This window comes from Desmodus rotundus, chromosome 7, assembly GCF_022682495.2.
Source record: "Desmodus rotundus isolate HL8 chromosome 7, HLdesRot8A.1, whole genome shotgun sequence".
In the NCBI taxonomy this organism is placed as follows: Eukaryota; Metazoa; Chordata; class Mammalia; order Chiroptera; family Phyllostomidae; genus Desmodus; species Desmodus rotundus.
Genome location: NC_071393.1, coordinates 45,105,173 through 45,124,662, shown reverse-complemented (window position 1 = coordinate 45,124,662; position 19,490 = coordinate 45,105,173). Strand labels below are relative to the sequence as shown.

Below are 19,490 nucleotides of genomic sequence, written 5' to 3'. Positions count from 1 at the left end.
TTTCTGGAATCTTGCTGTGGGTCTGAAATCTCTTCCTTTTCCAAAGTGAGTTTAATTTTAGGAAAAGCCAGAAGTCACAGAACACCAAATCTAGGCTGTATGGCGTGTTGAGTCCAACATTTTCAGGTGTTCTGCTTGTCACAGGCCTTCCAGAACGTGGATCACTTTCAACAGATTCTCTACCACTTTTGATACATTTGTGCCACATTTTTATTTGTGCTTCACTCATTGCATCATCCCTGAAAGCCTTGTGAGTAATCTGAATAGTGTTCACAAAGGAATGTAAATGCTTAATGCAAATTTAATGCAGATCCATTGCTCTACTCACTCAGTCATTTTGAATGTGACAGCCACACAGTATACATGCTCACTCAATGGCGTCTACCACCCCTATTGACTAGTGCAGTGAAGTCCATCATTCATGCATGTGCAATCCAGTCCACTCTCCTTGGCTGCCAGGTTAGAGGTCATGAAAACCTCTCTCGTTGTATTAACAATAGCTGGACTTTTTCCAGACAGACCTCATATACACAATGGAATATCAGCATTAAAAAAGAATAAAATTTTACTCTTTGTGACAGCATGGATGGACGTACAGGGTGTAATCCTAACTGAAAGGCAGTCTGAGAAGGACAAATGCCATGTGATTTCACTTATATGTGGAATGTTCTAAATACAATAAACAAACAATAGTGAAATAAACTCATAGACACATGAGCACACTGGCGGTGCCGAGCAGAGAGCGGGTTGGGGGACTGAGTGGAAGAGATGACGGCATTAAGAACTACAAATTGAGCCTTGGACAGGATGGCTCAGCTGGTTGAGCATCATCCTGCAAAGGGAAACGTCACTGGTTTGATTCCCTATCAGGGTGCATGCCTGGGTTGCAGGCAGTCACAAACTAGAGCAACTAATCAATGTTTCTCTCTCACACATCGATGTTTCGCTCCCTCTCTTTTTCCATCCCTCCCTCTCTCCCTAAAAATAAAAATCCTTTTGTAAGAAAAATAAGTACAAATAGGCAGCTACAAAATAGTCATAGGAACATAAAGTGGAGCATAGGGAATAAGTCAATAATATTGTAATGACTGTGTATCATGCCAGGTGGGTACTGGAAATATTGGGAGGGAACACTGTAAAATATAGGATTGTCTAACCACTATGTTATACACCAAAAACAATATAAAGTACTATTGAAAGCTATAATAGAAACATAAAAATAAAAAAGAAATAGTTTAAACTGCTTTTAAAAAGAGCCTCAGAATTGTAGCTTTTTATCTAACATAGAACTGTATTTCTTTCTCACATAATAAGTCAGGCATGGAGTATAGGGAGCTCTGCCCACAAGGTGGTCAGGGACACAGCTTTCTTCCTGTTGTTCTGTCACTGACGAGGGTGGCATTCTTGTTAGCATGACTGGCAGGGTCAATGCTGGTTCATCAGCACCATATTTTTGTTCTGGGTCATGGAAAGAGATAAGAAGATGCTGGAAAAGAAGTAAATTCTTTTCAAAGAAGTGATATGGAAGATGCACAAAAGCACACACGTTCATAACCTTTGTCACAAGGCCAGTAGCTACTTCCCCAACTAACACTTGTATGTGTCTCTCTTTTCTTTCCTGGCTGCTTGAAGGTCGGCCACCATTGTAAATGACAGAGTAACTATCCAGACCAGGAAGTTCATGACCAACAGACCACTTCAGCAGGAATAAATGGTCATTGACGTCCTTCAGCCTAGAAAGGCAACAATGCCTATGACAGAAATTTTGGAAAATGTTGCTAAAATGCGTAAGAACACACCAGATGTCATCTTTGTGTTTGGGTTCAGAAGCCATTTCAGTGGTGGCAAGACAACTGGCTGTGATATGATTTATGACTCCTCGGATTATGCAAAGAAAAAGGAACCCAAACATAGGCTTGCAAGACATGGCCTGTATGAGAAGACAAGACCTCAAATAACCGAGAAAGGAACGCAAGAACAGACTTAAGGACGTCAGGGAGACTGCAAAGGCCAATGTCGGTGCTGGCAAAAAGTGAGGTAGAGATTAGACCACAGGAGTAAAGATTCTCCAGTGACTTTATCTTTGGTGAGTGTGCAGATTTTTCATATGAAGATTAGTAAGCTAAGAACGTTGATGTGTAAAAAAATAAGTAATAAAATGTGTGTGTGTGTGCATGACTTTCATTAGAAAGAAGAGGGGATAGAGAATGTGGAGAGAGGTGACTGGCAGAGCCGTGGTCTGTACAGAATGCTAATTGCCTCAAGTTTGTAGGCTGTTTGTTTGTTTGTTTTCTGGGTCGGCTTGATTTCCCTCACGTGTATCATTTCATTATGTGACAATTATTCTTATGTGTGTTCCTCTTCAACGAAAAAGGTCTGTCTGTGGAGGTCTCTGGCACCTACTGTTCTAAAAGTGTCTCCGAGAGTGGAGAGGTTCTGCTACTGCAAGCTCCCAGAGAAGTGAAACTTTCATTCTAAACTTGCAAACTTCGGATGCTAGTGCCTTGAGTGGGTGTTGCTTCCTTCCCTGGGCTCCAGAAAAAGGCAAGAACACGTGCTGCTACCCTGGACCGAGGAGTACAGCTTTTCTGTCCCTTTATTAAGTAGCTGAAGATACAACTTATTTTACAAATAGAGACAATTATGCTTGGATAATATGTGCAAACTAGTACCTGTCCTGGGAAAAACACTATCTATGGTTAACTTCAGGCCCCTTAAAGCCCAGATCTATAAAAATTTTTAGTTGTAACTGCTAGAATCACATGTCCCCAAGCATTTTGTAAATGTATCTGAAGGGCAGGTATAGCTTTTTAGGGTGGAAGTTCATGGAGTTGTGGGGCGGGAGGACCGGAGCCCCCACCATAAAGCGTACGAGCAATGTGTTTGACTAGCATCAGATTGTCTGGCTGTAGGAAAGCCAGGTGTCTCAATGGTGCCCAGGGACACCTTCTTCACAAACTCTGTGCTTCCTGGAATCCATGCCTGCATTTTTTAGTATCATATTAATTCCATCAATTATAAAACATTTCTCTATACTTTCTCACTGAGACTCCTAGGCTTTAATAAATACAGATTTTTTTAAATTTTTCATAAAACTGAAAAGTAGCATAAGCTGTAAAGGTGCTCACTAATAGACTCTGCAAGAAGATGGTGGGGACCCTAATGACGAGAGTGGTCAAAGAAGAGGAAATGAGCAGGAGGTCAGGAATGACCCCAGCGTGGTCAGTGATATAAAGACTTGGAAAAATAGTGCAGTCTTTTCTGTAGGGTATTACCCTGAATACTGGCCTCAATGTTAAAAGAAAATGAGGAGAAGAGTTTCCAAAGACTTCAAGTGACTGCCTGCAAATTCCCTTGATTCTAAGATATAGTTAATGTAAAATCAGTCATTGATATAATAACCCAATAAACACAATAATAAATGACAATCATATGTTACATGCATTATTTTTTGTAAGTACTAGATTGCACTTTGAACTTTTGCCTGCAAAAATATTCTTGTAATCTCTCTTGAACAAGAATAAATCCTGATAACCTGATGATATGTTCTTGTGTTTGTAAAAGAAATAGTGATAAAAAGTCTACGAATAGGCGGTCTCCATTCCACTTCCCTTTAGCCCTCGATTCGGTTGTCACACAGACATATTCACTCATCTCCTTTCCAAGGATATTTGACTCACAAAGTAATAGGAGTCCTCGTTCCTTTCCTTCCATGTAATATACACCACAATCCAGCATACCAACCGTATCAGCACTGAGAGGGTGTATGTATGTGGCTGTGGGTGCGAGTGTGGGTACACGGTACCCCTGAGTACATGGTGTGGGTTTGTATGCGTGTGCACTCACATAAGAAAGGGTCAATGTTGAGATGCATTGAGTGCTTTCTTAATGCTGTAGGAAGCTGAATGTTTCCAGGTCACTGCTTGGTGCCATAGCCGTGCAGTTGAGAGGTGGTGCATTGGCACTACTGACTCTTTAAAGTGTAAGCATATTTGGCCTTGCTGATTTAAATGTTATCCTGGGAATATGCATGAGGCAGATAATAAGTGACAATATGTTTGTAGGGACAGAAGGCGTATGTACAAGAGAGAAACTCTAAGAGACAGGCTATTTAAGAGACTGCATATTATGTGCCAGGTAACCTTCTAGGAGGTTTTGGCATACAGCCGTGGAAAGAGTAAGTTGCTCTATCTACTTAAAAAGATAATATATCTGAGAGACAATGAGAGTAACAGGAATTGCACGTCGGAGAGAACTAGAGTGTGAAAGACGAGGTGCTGAGAACACTCAGGCTGCAGGTGTCAAAGACGGAGCGCATGCTGACTGACGGCAGCAGAAGTGGGGAGCAAACAGCTCACAAAACACGGGGAGGACAGGAATACAGGAATGTTGGAGCGTTAGGAGAAGACAGGACCTAGACAAGAAATGCAACTTTAGGAAGTTCTTTTTTATAACCATGATGCTTCAGACAGAAAAAAAATACAAACAAAAGAATTATTTGTTTTTTGTGATAAGAGTAATTAAGTTAAATTGTATGGGTAATTTTCAGAAAACGTAATTTTGAAAGTGGCAAACACAAAAACAAAAAAATCTACAGTATTTTACTCTTTATATTCATTTTCAGTCACCCAGAATAAAGGGAAGGTGTGATGGAAGCCAAAAAAAACTGTATTTCTTTCCAGTGTTTATACATAGCTGAAACATTTGACTTGGCAAAACAGCATTCTGCCTTAGCTTTCCGGTGTGAAAGGGATTCTTCCAGTGGCCAAGGAAATAGCCCTCCATGTGAGCTTGATGCCCTTTCTCACTGCGCATCAAAATTGTCTCTACATCCCTGCATGCAAGCCTACTGTGTGTTTTCTTTTCTCTATTTCCATTATTCCTCCCACTCTTCGAGATTAAGGTCTGTGTCTTAGTCACCATTCTATCTTCAGAGGCAAAGAATCAAGGGAGGAAAGAAGATGGAAATCCCATTTTAGGTCTTGGAACTGAAGGTTTTTGCCTTGGACTGTGAGATAGACTTGCCCAGGAAGTGCTGGCCACACATTAGATACCCTGGATGCAAAACCATTGCTCCTGGGTGTCTGCACACATCTGCCCTGTTAGCTGGTGTGGCGGACAGCTGTCTACTCTTCAGGCCAGGCCTCTGTTCATGAGCATGGGCAAACGTGGGAGGCTTTCCCCCTTCGTAATTTCCGAGATGGTAGTATAACAATATTCAGTCTTTGCAGAAATCTTGCAGAATTTATAAACGAACTCGTTTACAATAAAAACTGAGTAAAGCTAAGAATGAAATTAATCACATTAGTGAGACATGAACTCTTTTGTTTTTAAGATTTTATTTATTTATTTTTAGAGAGAGGGGAAGGGAAGAAGAAAGAGAAAGAGAGAAACTTCAAAGTGTGGTTGCCTCTCACAAGCCCCCTACTGGGGTCCTGGCCCACAACCCAGGCATGTGCCCTGAGTGAGAATTGAACTGGTGACCCTTTGGTTGGCATGCCAGCACTCAATCCACTGGGTCACACCAGCCAGGGCAAGACATGAACTCTTGATTTTTTTCTCATGATTTTTACATGTAGGTAAAGGGACATAGATGCCAATGAATTATTAACTTAGAACTATGAAATATTATATATTCATATATTCAACAAATTATTTTTGACAGCACATTATGTGCCAGGTAACCTTCTAGGAGGTTTTGGTACACAGCTGTGAAAAGAATAAGTTGCTCTTCTATAAAGAAAGAAAAATGATAGACATTTAACAGACTATTATATTTTTTGTTTAAATTGAGAAATACTGTGTTTCAGGTTCTATCATTACATACTATAAATTTTATTTTTAAGATATAATAAAAATTAACAATAATAAAATAAAAGTGCTTTCAATAATTTTTGCAAATAGCATAATCAACTAACAGAATTTTTAGAGAACAAGATCATGACTTTTAAATGACATTGTAAAAAAGATACAAATCAAGAGGTTTAGAGCCACCCAGGAGATAGGAAGCTAGGTCACTAGGCTCCGTTGATACTAGGGAAGCAATGAAACCATCAAGACCTTTCTCATTTTATAGCATAATATCTCAAGTTGAACCACTGCTAAAACAATTACAGATTACTAAGAAGAAAAAAGCAAGATAAGAAAAATAATTTGGTGATAGCTATAAGCTTTGCAGAGTGATTATCATATTTAAAATATGATACCCTAAAGCCAATAGCTACTGAAATCATCTTTGGCATCTCAGAATCGAATGTCATGTCAATTTTAAATTTCTATGCAGTGCAGCAACTGCACAGTGGGTTTCCTTGTGCCATGTGGTGTAGCAATTGCCGGGCTGGGCACTAAATAATGTACTAATCAATTTCATATGGATGCCACGACTTTTCCTCATTTTGTCAGTTTCCTGCTTGTATTACTTCTCTAAGCTTATACTGGAATGTGGTCAGGTCCATAATATTTAATGGCACAAAGAGTTGGTTTCGTTATTTAAAAATAATATGTGTCCCTTTTTAAAAACAAGCAAATTCTTATGCAAGTATCACTTGACTTTAGGACTTTATCTTTTCCTTTTGTCCTTTTTTTCTCTTTCTTTGTTTTCTCTCTCACTCTCTCTCTCCTTTCTTCTCTCTTCCTTTCCCTCTTGACTTCTTTTTCCCACTTTTCCTGTTCTTTTCCTTTTTTTAATTAGCATTTTCAGTATTATTCTCATTAACCACTGTCACTCTATCTTCATTATCTCACCTATGGTTCAGATTTATCATAATAAAGCCTCAAACGATTCTGTGCCTTTACTTTGTCTACGGCTATATTATACACCTTCTCCACGTGTGTACCTAATAATTTTCACTTTAAATTTTTTTACTCTGTTTACCGCAGGAAGCAAACTATCTTTTATGCCCTCACCATTCTCTGCCATAAATAAAATATTAGCTCCCAGAGAAAAGAACTAACATGTGCAGGCAGAGACTTAATTTCAGAAGGATGTATGTCATTACTGATAAAAGAACAAATGCAATGCCAATAAATAATCTCTTCTAGAATATCTTCCTTCTCCTCTATGTGTAGCAGAAGACAGTCACGGACAATAAATTCTGAAAGGAACCAGATGACAAAGAAAAAAAAAAAAAACAGAGAGGAAGAGAGGGAAAGAAAATTTTAGGAAAGAAATGCTGGAAAAATTTTTCACCTATTTTCCTTTCTCAAACAATAACTAAGCTTTTTTGTTCTAAAGTCCAGCTCTCACAACCACCCCAGGTAAATAGATCATGGAAGACATCCCCTTATGCCACCTTTGGCCTTCGAATGTTAAGATTAACTCCATTGAAAGTTTAAGCTTCTGTAGCAGGATGAGGGTAAGAAGAAAGGCTGGAGACTTAAATGAAAGAAGAGGAGTGGTCAGCCCCAGGGTAAAATTCCTTAGACTGATCTTGAGAGGATGAGACAAATCTGAGACTGGACCAACCTCCCATGCTTCTGCCCTTGGCAGGAATTTAGACATTACCCCAGAATGCTCGCAAGGAGGCCTGTCCTGTGGGGAGAGGATGTGTGCATGCACAAGGAAGCAGGCTGTAAAGCCCGTGATCTGAGGGGCCTTTGTGAATAAGTGAGTGAAAAGCACAGTGTCCGGCAGACAGAAAACATCCTCAAATGGCAAGAGCAGTACTGGCGGTCACAGCCACCAGTTAATTCTAAATACTGAGCCCATCTAGTCTGAGTGAGAACCTGAAATTCCATTCAGTTCGTGACAGGAAGAAATCGCCCTCCTTCCCAGTGATGCTGACGTCAAGGTTCCCGATAACTGTGCACACACCACTTCACATGGCATAGGGCAATTAAGGGTACACATAGAATTAAAAGCTGTTAATCACTTGAACTGAAAATAAGATTACCCTGGTGGACTCATTATAATCACAAGGCTTCTTAAAAGCAGAAGAGGTAGGCGGAATAGTTCAGGGTGATGGGATGTGAAAAGAAATCAACCTGCCGTTAGTTCACAAATGGAGAAGGTCCGTGAGTCAAGAAATGCCGGCAGGCTCCAGATGCTGGGAAGGCAAGGAAGCAGATGCTCCCCTGCAACCTCAAAAGGGATGCAGCCCTGTCAACACCTTGACTTTGGTCCCATGAATCTGTGGTGGGCATTGGAGCTATATAACCATAGGTAAATTTTTGTTGTTGTTTGAAGCCACTCAGTTTATTGTAATTCGTTATAGCAGAAATAGAAAACAAATACCTCAAAGAGAAAAACAAAGTAGGGGAGAAGTTTAAAATTTACTATTAGTCTTCACCATCACATCCGATTCATAAAAATAGGAGAAGAAATATTACATGCGTGCAAGTATTATGTTGCCAACTCACAGCTATTTTATAAATTCTATCAAAAATAGTCATCACTCATATGTAAAAGCCTTACCCAATGTTGAATCACACAAATATAATATAATCACACAAATATAGGCCCATCAGCTCAAATGTTTAGATTAAACATGTGTGGATCTAGCAAAGAGAAAAATTGTCCACAGCAAACTCAATGTTTTGTGCTCGTGTCCTGCAAAGATTTGCACTGGAAGGTTAAACCTCCGGAAGCTGAGGCCCTTCCTGCTGGAGCTTGGAGCCCTGGACAAGGCTCAGCCTGACTCAGCTCACCCGGGTCAGCTTCCTCACTGACCTCAGTCAAGTCTGAAAGCCACCCTGGGGAGACGTTTTGTTGCTCAACTATCAACTGCAGAGAGCTGAGCAATACCTAGCAAATGCCACATAATGAGGAGATTTGGTTCTAGAGGGCGGCTGTTACTTGGACAGAAACTACAGAAATCCTGTGTTTATATTGGAGATCCAATTCTTTGCAAGTAAAGCTTTTAGTTACCACCCTCCTAAAAGTGAAATACTCTGTACTTTCCCACAATATGTTTCTCCTTCCTGTCAGGTTCTGCCTAAAATACAGCCCAGTGACTGAAGTTAAACTGCATCCAGGTGCTCGCGCTGGCAGAGGACTAAAGGTAATAAAGGCCTGCTTGGAGCGGGGCTGCTCAGCGGCAGATCCTGGCACCTGCGGCTTTATATACAACATTGCACTTCCCACAGGCATGAGCCAGAAGTGAGAGAAATATTTGCTTCCGTCTGAGTGCGTTCGCCCATAAACTGATACTTAGAAGAAAAAAATAATCTCTGGGAGCTGGGATAAAATGGCTGTGATAAAATTCTATAATATACATGATGGAATATTTATCGCACATTATATACAATGTCTCTCATTTCATTTTCGTGTGAAAAAAGTAACATCTACCTTACCAAAACCTATTTTATGTTTCACTTTCATCAGATGTGGGGCCTGGTACAATCACTTCTTCAAGAGCAGAGAAGGGCCACTCAATGTCACTCGGCTGACCCTCTCCAGCACAACACAATTGAACTATTTTTTCAAAAGTGGAGAAAGAGAGCCCACAGAAATGTTTTTTCTTTGCAAGGAGGAAATGGAAGAGGTCCTCTTTGGGGAAAAACTAATATTGTTAAGCCCCCTCATATAAAAACACAAACACTCTGCTCTTTGAAGAGAATGCTAGATAATGGCTAATGTGTAGGTATCCATTCTACACTATTTATGAGTCCACACGGGCCTTGTGACCAATTTCAATTACATGCAAGGAGGGTCTAATCTTGCAGACTGTTAACTCAGCAGCCTTCCTAAGTAGCCCCAGGGGCTCACCGGTCTGTACACTCCTCACATCAAAGCTTGCATCAACATAACAGTTATTACTCTGTACCAGTGGGGGCAATTACTTCTTATTTGCAAATTTTCTTTCAGGTGACTGGGGAATGAAAAATCTGTTAACACGTTAACAAAAAATATATGTATATATATAATAGAAATCACTCAGTATGGAATTGCTGTTTAGAGATATATTATTCAATGAGGATAGGTTAGCCTTCAAGATACAGTTGAATTAAATATTTATTAGTTATCATTTTTTATTAGTGCAATTAGATAAACATGAAATCTGTAAACTTCTGAAAATATAATATATAACCAGTTATACTGCAAAGTCCAAAACCAGTGAATTATTGTAGAAAGTAACTCACTACAGGAAAGAATATATATCATTTCACAGGAAATTGATCTTTAGTTAATGATACAACCAAAGGCTAGAATACCTTTTTAGGCACATGGATAAGCAATGATTCTTTTTAGTATATTTTTTCATTATTCAATGTTAGTAGAAAACACTAGTACATTTCATTTTATGTATAGCTAAATTTGGATTAAGGATGAATAAAAATTATTTCAAACTAAAAGTATCCATTTATCAATGAGTAAAAACAGAGACATTTAGGGAAAATGATCCAGTGGAATTATTTATTCCTTTTGTCCAGACAGACCTTGCATGAAATAAAAATGGGAAAATACCTAACAAATATATATCTTTCAAGGTTTTATTTTTAGAGCAGTTAGGTTCACAGCAAAATGGAGAGGATGGTAAATATTTTGATGATAACTATGGGCATATGAAAAACAAACAAGTGAACAAATACAATAATGCCTTCCCAACTATGGTTTCCCCACATGTCGAAGTCAAATCTACTTGGACTCATCAGTATATAATTTTGGGCGCACAAAATAGTTTTAGTTTCAGTACATGAAAAATATTGGAGTCACTACGTTGGTTTCCTGAGGATTTAATATAGCCTATTGAAAAGTTATATTGTGTATATGTGTCTAGTAGATTGGTTTTCACTACCCCACACACATGGAGGAGGAGCCCCAGTGTTTACATTTAGTGTGAAAGGACTGATCACCATGGAAATAAAATTCACAGAAAGACCTTACTTGTCTGAGTAAGATAAGAGCTCTGAACCTGGAGACTTCACTACATCAGCAAGGTGGGGAGGGTCAGCACACAAAAAAACAAATTCTTCATCAACAACTGGAATTCTAGGGACCTCTTTTTAAAGTTTCTAATTACCCTCTCTGTCCAGCATCTACTCTGTGATTTGAAAGATAGAAAATAATGTACTTTCAGCCAATCTGGGTAGGTTAGTCCTGTATCTTATTGTTTCCATTTCTTTGGAGAACCCCAACTAACACACCCTCAATGTGACTTTATTTTGTTCTTCGTCCCTGCTGATAGGGAAAAACAGAGAGCTCTGATCAGGAGGCAGAGAAACTTGGCACTGTGTGAGAACACTGGATTGGGTCTTGAGATGAAAGGAGAGCTGCTCTGTAGGGCTCACAGCTGCCATGAGGAAACTGAGTCTAGCCCAGGTACAGATATGTATTAGACCATCTTGCCAAATTTATTAAGTATCGGTTTAAAGCTTTTCTAAAAGATTATTGAAATAATATTAGGATACTATTAAATATTAATATAATTGAAAGATATATTAACTATATGGACACAATATTTAATAGAATCGGGATAAACAAATAAACATTTAAATTCTCCCTCCCTTCCTCTTTGATAAGAACACATTTTTACTTTAATCAGTTAGAATTTTTCTCCAGGTAGAATAATTCATCCTGCTAGGTGAAATGGATAAAATATATATTCTCTAGTGTTGATGAGGTTTAATGACCTTTTAACAGGAACCTGTTTTCCCCTACTATTTTATATATGTATGTATATGTGTGTGTGTGTGTATATATATATATATACACACACACACACACACAATTTAGGTAGTTTAAAATCTAATGTCAAATTTAAAATATTAGATGCTAAAATTCGTTATAAATTCATGACATCATCCAAACTCATTTATTGTCAGGGCTAAACTTCATGGAATATTAAGAAAAAGAAGATACTTGTAGAGGAAAAACATTGCAAATGACAGCTGGACTGTTCCCTGAGGGTACAGATTGTTTGTAGTAAGACGGAAGAAAATTGGGAAAGGGTGAGAGATGGTTTTGATAATGGCCACGTGCTCCTGTTTTAAACCTGAATGTGACATATTTGATTTATCCAACAGATAAAACAGAGGCTTATCACAGCTTTTCAGTTTCTTTATCAAGGCCAAATGGAGCCTCTTTACATGAAAGCATCACGCTAAATGGATGGAGGTTTCTTGTTCTGGTTAACATCCACCGCTGTTTATTCTTTAATAACATGAGTTATTAAACAACCTGCCCCTGTTAATAAATCATAGATGCTTAGAATAAAAGCATACAAATGCTGCAGATTTCCCCTTGATAAACGCAGTAACAAAAATAGTGTGCATGTCCACAAGTTACTTGGTGGAAGAGAATGAAACAGCACCTCACCAGAGCAGTTCACGTCTCCCTATGTTGGCAGGAAAGACAGTCATGGGAAGAGGAAGGCACGTCTTGTGTTGTAGCCAAGGAGGGACAAAAGATCTCTTATTTTCAGTCAAATCTTTTTCTTTATCCTTCAGTACTTTTGTTATTTAAAATAAATATGGGTCTAGATCTATTGAAATTTAGAGTCATAAATCAAGAGAAGTATGTTAAACTCAGCTGAAGGATGTAGCTTGAAGAAGTTTCAAATGCCATGTTTTGGTGGGAGTCTGGAATTGAAGTGCAGGGATTGGAGGAGCTCTTACCCCATTCTTCTCATTCTTTGTAAGTACAGGAAGCTATCTCAGTGTGACAGTACTGACTTAGGTCCATCCATTCACCCACTGCACCCCGGGGAAAATGAAACGACTCGTGTAAGTAGTGAGTTTGGAAGAAAAGGGAGGGCACACATTGAGCAGACACTGCCTCACTCTCAGTAGTGAGTTGCCCACATGAAACATGATTCCGCTCTTCCCCTCCAGAGGTAGGGTCTGCCCTTGAAAAAAGATCTCTGTATCAGCCTAGCTCTGCTAGAAATGCAAGTCACAAACCTAGGATTCAGTACTGAAAAAACTATTCACCAATAACCATTTCGTCATCTCTAATTACACGTTTTGTCGTTATTTTTCAACTAGTTTAGCATTTGAGTGAAGAAGTATAGTCTACTAATTGAGCCTCTTTTTACCATCTATATACCGACATGTGGTATATAGCTGAAAACTATGAGAAATATTGAACATAAGGAGGATCAAAATGAACATTACAGAAAGATTTTTGTTGAAATTAGGGTATGTGTGTGGTGCCTAGTGCTCTTTTATATGGGCAAGGCATTTTGAATGGGCCATCTGTAGATACGTTTTTCAGCCCATGAGGCTGTTTGACACAACTACATAGATGCCTGGTGGTTACAATTTAGCTTTTACATGTTGACCTGGGCCATGAAGGGATTTTAAATAAATATAGCATTGCCTGTCACCTAGGACATAAGGCCAAAGTAATTTCTGAAATTAATCCTCTAAAGGAAAAGAACAAAGTGAGATACATGAAAGGGGAATCAGGAAATATTTTAATATAGTGAGATCTGGATTCTAACTTGGTTGAGACTTCTTAAGTCGAGAAATTGGAAGTAAGTAAGATTCATTGTCATTAGCAAATATTTTGTTTGGCTCCCTGAGACAAAATTTAGAAGGCTGTGTTACTGGTATAGGTCGGTAAGAAAAAGACAAGTAAAATAGAGAATTATTGTGCAGATGTTACTAGGCTTATATGTATCGTGGAAGAAAAAAATCAAAATTATGAAACATGAAACTGCTATTCAGAGAAGCCTTTCTGAAATGCATGAATGGAAAGTGGAAAGAAATAAAATATCAGGTTGGCCAAAACATCCGTATGTTTTTTTCTGTAAAATATAATACACATTTTTCATTTTCACCAATAACTTTATTGATTTGGATATTTTGAGTATGTCAGCTATCTCCTGCATGGTATCACATTGATTGTTCTCAATCAACGTCTCCATTCGGTTGCTATCAAATTCAACTGGTCCGCTCCAGCACGGAGCGTAGGCCAGCGGGAATCTGCAGCACAGAGCGCTGCGAAACACTTTTGACACATTTGATCAGTCACAGCACTTTCTCCACACACTGCATAGATCCTTTTTTCTTTGCATTTTAGTTGCATTTTTACCTTTCTTGAAATAATAAAGCATAATATGTTGAAAATGTTGCTTATTTTCTTCCATCTTCAATATTAAAATAGCTACACAAAAATTCACCAATTTTGATGAGTTTTTTTAATTGCATGCTGATATGACAGCTGTCACAATACCATCTAACAAAATTGTTTCAAACAAAGTTAAAGACAACTAAGTGCTACTAAAGCCATCTTACAGAAAAAAACAAATGAACTTTTTGGCCCACCCAATGTAACAGACATACTACAATGCTGCCGGAAAACAAAAAGTAACAACTGAAATGCAGCCTTCTGTATGTCACAAAATGAATATGCATTTCATATAATGCTATGATGTAATGAAAGTAGATAAAAGTACACAATAGTGTGAATAGTGGAAGGATATAGTGATTACTCATAAAGCTAAGAAATATCTTTGGGAAAATGCATAAGAAGTTGATAATCTGGGGAAGAAAATGAATTCCTGAAAGAAAAGGAAGAGAATGAGTCTTTTCACTGTATATATTTTCATACTCCTTGATTTGTATATGAATGTGTATTGAAAATAAATAAATACCCTAAAGAATCCATGCAAAAAAAAGTTAGAAATAATAAACTCAGCAAGTGTGCAAGATTCAAAATCAACATTCAAAAATCAGGTGCAGTTTTATACACTAACAACAAATAATTCAAAAAAGGAAATTAAGAAACAATCTCATTTCCAATAATATCAAGACAAATAAATGTTAAGTGTTTCCCGTGGGGAAGAGATGATGCTTTTGCACCCTTAGGCAAAAAGGAGGGCTATAAAATAATGGTGCTTGCAGGAGGACAGTGTTGGGGAAATATAATTGAAAACAAAACCTTCCCCATGTTCAGCAAACCTCTCCAGAGAGGTAGAAGAAAAAAAAAAAAAACCTTTCTATATTGAATAAGCATTAAACCAGAATGTTATGGGCACCACAGGCAATCTATTTAGAAATTGCAAAGACAATCTTTTATGATAGGAGGTAGTTTTTCATCTTGGAGCTAGGCACTCTGAGGAAGTTCGGCTTCTTCACACAGACACTGGTAGATACACACTAACTTCCTTGATGTTTACATTTCAAAGGTTATTAGGTCCTTAGGAAAGCTATTCTAAGGTCATAAAGCTGGAGAGAGGCTTATTTATACACAGGGTGGGCAAGAGTTGGTTTATGGTTGTTCATACTGAAAATAATAAAATAATTAATAAATAATGTGAGAATAAACTGTGTTCCGCATACTCACAATTGTAAATCTACTTTTGCCTGAACCTGTATTTTAAAGTTTTACATATATTTCATAGATACACTTTTTCTAAAGTAAATTCCCTACAAACAGGTAAGAAGGGGGCTTGTCTTTTACTTTCTCTTATTTTTAATTGTATTTGCCCTTACAGCAGGCATCAGAACCTCAGGTTAAATTCTCACCGAATCTCAAAAATCAGTAGGCTATGGGAGCAGTGCACCAGAGATCTCTTGCCTTGGGGATTTTGATAGATTAGTTGCTGGACCTCCACCTGGAAAAATCTGAAGGCAAGAGGGTGGAGAGAGCAATCTTTACTGACAATGCAAAAAAAAAATACAAGGCAATAGTGGTATGTTTTCATATGGATGCCATCTAGAAATGTTAAACGCTAGAAAAAGTAGATGTCAAGCAGTGTTACTACCAAAGGAAGCATGAAGAGAGCCCTGCAAAGAGGTCAAAACAGAGGAGGCAACACTCAGAGAATAGTGCAGTTTGGAGATGAGGTGTTGGTGGAGTCCTCCAAAAAACCCATTAATGTACCCTCTTTGTAAAGCTTGTATGTGGATGCCTCCCATAAAAGAGAGACTGGAAATGCAAGATAATACTAAAAGCACACAATAAAAAAGAGCCTTGCCCTGTGGAATTTTTATCCCTCATACGTTTTTATCCTTAAAGCTGAGTTGCAGAAGCCAGGAAAGAAGGAGATGAAATGTAATCAACTCCCTTCTTTTTTCCCCACTATTCTATCCCATCCCTGGGAAAGCAGAGAGACATTGAATTGGAAGTGAGAGAAAAGTCTAATTTAGATTGCATGAAATATTTTGATACCTGAAAGTGGCTGGAAAGCTATAGGGTCTGGCTAAGATGTGGAGAAAGTGAGTTATCAGTGTTGGCAGAAAAAAATGCAACAAAATGTTTGAGGGGAAGTGAAGAGTTGGTATGCTTTCCAACAATGCCAAACCAAGTTCATCCCACACATTAAACCATGGCCTATATTAAATACGTCTATCCAAAGTACATGCACCGATTTTAACAGTAGGGAAAATGATAGTATGCATTCTTTCTGATATTTCTTTTGTTTCTTTGGCTACATAATCTGTTTTATTTGTTTTGTTTTGGGTGTGTGCATGGATGTATTTGTCATCTGTTAAGTATATAGATGTATTTAGTTCATTTTAAGTTATATTTATAACATAAATTATACAACTTAATTACTTTACACAGAACATCCTCCCACTTCCCCTCTCCCACTTTATCTCAATGTTTTAGTTATTATATAGCAAGGTAAAATTAGCCTGTATTGTCATCATTTAAAACATTTTTGTTCCCTTGGGTACCACAAGTCTTGCAATTGTAGTACTTTTCCTAATATAAATAGTTTCATTAGTTGACAGCAGCTAGTCCATGGTCTCTATGTGTCTAGATTCTTTATTTCACTGAAGCTATTTGTGGGCAGGATTTTACCTTCAAGTGATACCTTTCCAGAGAGTCTATGGATGCTACGTTCCCCAAGTTCTCGTACTGTGTAAAGACCTTTCTTCTGCATCTATGCACGAAAGACAGTTTGTGTTTAACATTGGATTCTTCCTTAGAATCAGCAGCCATTGCATTACTGTAAATTGCAATTGACTATTGCTATTGAGATATCTGAGCCAACTGGATTTTTTCCTCTTCATTAGTTAGTTGGCTTAGTGTTTTTCTGTCTAAAAGCTTGGTCAATATTTATTTCACATTTAGAATTCAATGTTTGCCTCTGACCAGTGTCAACGTCTGCAATGCCCAGAGTCTTCAGGTGGGAGTAGGTCTCCCTGAGGGCAGTGGCAGCGGGGTGGTCCTGTGGGGCCTCTAGGATAGCGTGTGTCAGGGAGGAACAGGAGAAGGCAGACAGAGAGCTACGGTGGCTGGGATGGCCTTCGCATGGGTGTTGCTCCCTCTGGCACTTCTACCCACAGGGTCACAGAATCCAGGAATCTGTACATCAGCTTCAACAACTGCTGCCACAATAGCCACAACAGCCTCAAGACCACGGAACGCCTGGAAGGATGGCAGCGTCCTGAAGTCCACAGCCTTCTGGGACTGCTCTCTACCCTTCTACCTCACCACCCTCTTGCTAAGAGACGTAAGCCAAGAAGCATCTCCACTTTCCTACCTCATTTTTAAAAACTCAATCAAAATGACATTTAGAAGTCCAGTGTAGCAAGGTAAAAAATAGATATTTAGCAAACCTACTAATTCCGTCCCTTATATTATGAACACAAAGAACGTTAAAAATCCCACATTTGACGGATTTTAAAAGCATAGGAAAAAGATTTATCGAGACAGTGCTTTCCAATATTTAATCTTCTGGAGTTTCATGTACAGGAGTGAAGAGAAAAACATCCAAAATTAATAGATGAGTTTATTAAATGTGGCTTAAGAGATATGAAGATGTAGAATTCTACCTTGAAAATAAGATTTCACCTTGCTTAAGAAAAATAAATGGGGTATAAAGTGGAAATTAGAGGTAGGACATTGTTTGTTTTTTTTTTGTTAATTAAATCTATAAGACTATTAAACAATTATGTTTAAAAATCTGTAGTATAAAATACTCCCATGATTCTCTTTTGTATATTGGAAGGAATCTCTGGATATTACTGTAAATCATCTGTATTACTTGAACAGTATTAATTTAATGATGCTATACTATAGAAAAGGTTTACATTGTTATGTTCTCAATGTTCTCTTTCCTCTGGGCTTTGAATTTGACTTTTTATTTTACTTTCTATGTAGTAACTTCTATGTGCTAGGTCAATGATGGACCACAGACTTTTCCAAATTCAAGTATAATGAGTATATCTTGGTTACAACCTTGTAAAGTCAAAGGGTAGACATTTCCCATCACACACTGATCTCAACTAAGTCTTAAGTGTTTTCTATTTCTGCATCTGTTCAGCAATTTTTCAATTAAAAATTATGTTTGAAGTCACATTTGACAAATCTTGAAATTAAGAGACAAGCATTTACAGGAGCCAAAAATAATGTGAATCAGTTGGTTGGAAAGTGAAGACAATAAGCTCAAATACATTAAAACTATACAGAAACAAAAAAATCTTTTAAATTCCTTTTTAAACTCATGAATCACAATAGCCACATTTAGAACACATTCTGTACCAGTCAATAGTTTTAGTTAGAATTGATCTTAAGACTAAAATGGGCTTTATCTGGAAAGCAAATCTTTTACAACTTCTTCAAAGCACAGAAACATTTTGGGAACTACTGTATTTTTTGGACTATAAGATGCACTTTGCCTCCCCAAATCTGGGAGGAAAATGGGGTTGCATCTTATAGTCTAAATGTAGCTTACCTGGCTCGCTGGGGGCGGGGAGGACAGCGGTGGAGCAGGGTCACAGGAGGCAGGAGCAGGACCACATTTTTTGCTTCAAAATTGTTTCCCCCCATTTTCCTCCTCTAAAACCTAGGTGCGTCTTACAGCCCGGTGCGTCATATAGTCCGAAAATTACAGTATACAGTCCATAAATTTTTTGGTTTAAAAGGTCACATACTGATTAGATATTCGAGTATCCAATATGGCCATAGTTGTCTTACTAACCAAAGTCAAATTTTTGCCATCTTTAGAAATCTTGCTAAAGTCACAACCAGATCCAACAGATCTTAACACAGTCTGTATGTGTCTCAATGAATGTTCCCTTTTACCTCGTTTCTGAGCCCTGTGCCTCTGTTTCGGGTTATATTTCGTGGTAGTATATTTATGTTTTGATTTATAGTAGCTTCTCATGACATGGAACTGGTGTGTACTGAGGGCAGCGAATGTGACATGTGCTTCTCAGAACCCCCTTGGGTAAGACAAGATTGCTGGAGTGGGCTTCATCTGGGGCGTTTCCATTGGTCTCTAGGGAAGGCTAGAGCCACCCAGAATTAACTATTTCTCTTCCCTCACGTGAGTTAGGCTTTGAGAAAATCCCAGTAGTTCACAGGCACACCTTGTAAGAAGAACAACAACATGCCCTAGCGAATTTTATCATGGTTCCTTTCCCCCTTCTGCTGGAAACATGAGGACATTTTTCCTAACAATTCACTCTGAGACCGTGGTGTAACTGCAGGCAGTAAAACTCACAGGTGTGTCCACCCCCTCAACACACCATGACTTGGCCCCCTAGAGCTTTTCATTCTCAGAGTTGTCCACACTGAGCCTCCAGAAATTAAATCTCAGTTCAGGTTTCTCCACCCACCCCACCTCCACCCCATCCTGCGCACAGGTTCC

The 19,490-nt window shown here is 38.4% G+C and overlaps 1 pseudogene; it reads left to right on the top strand.

Annotated features, from left to right (window-relative positions):
• Window positions 1–2,036, top strand: part of LOC112316988 (small ribosomal subunit protein eS24 pseudogene) — an 85,191-nt pseudogene extending 83,155 nt beyond the window's left edge.
• Window positions 2,037–19,490: the final 17,454 nt, after the last annotated feature.